General features: G+C 51.9%; 1 long non-coding RNA gene across 1 annotated transcript in view; it reads right to left on the bottom strand.

The window, feature by feature from the left end:
- The window catches only part of LOC111745958, a 5,974-nt gene continuing 5,521 nt past the window's right edge, over nucleotides 1-453 (bottom strand). The window contains exon 3 of the long non-coding RNA XR_002782856.1: nucleotides 1-106. This is a non-coding gene — a long non-coding RNA (uncharacterized LOC111745958). The remainder of the gene's footprint in view (nucleotides 107-453) is intronic.

Here is a 453-nt window from a genome sequence, read left to right on the forward strand (position 1 = left end):
GGGACTACGGAGCTCAGTGGCTAAGAGCTGTGCGCGTAACTCCAGGCAGGATGTGCTCTTCGCCAGCTGTGTGATCTTGGGTGGGTCTCAGCTTCAGTTTCCTCCTCTGAAAACAGATTGAAGGCAGGATTAATGGATGAAAAGGGTGGTGGTTAGGGCATGGAATCATCCGACGGCAGCCGAGAACCATGGTTGGCACCTGCCTCTGTCCCGTCTTCTGCATTTCAGTTCTGTTCAAGCGAATTTCCGGTGTGTCCTCCTTGAGCCCTCGCTTTCTCTTTCTCTCTACTCACAGTCCTGCCAGCCAATCCTCTTGGCTTTATCTTCAAAACAGGCCCAGAATTTGATCACTCCTTACTGCTGTATCACCCTGTGGTCCCACCTACTTCCATCTCTCAGTTCAGCTGCCTCCTTATTGGTTTCCTGCTTCCTCACAGGACTCCCCATCTTGTT

Source organism: Pteropus vampyrus, unplaced genomic scaffold (assembly GCF_000151845.1).
Source record: "Pteropus vampyrus isolate Shadow unplaced genomic scaffold, Pvam_2.0 Scaffold7, whole genome shotgun sequence".
Classification (NCBI taxonomy): Eukaryota; Metazoa; Chordata; class Mammalia; order Chiroptera; family Pteropodidae; genus Pteropus; species Pteropus vampyrus.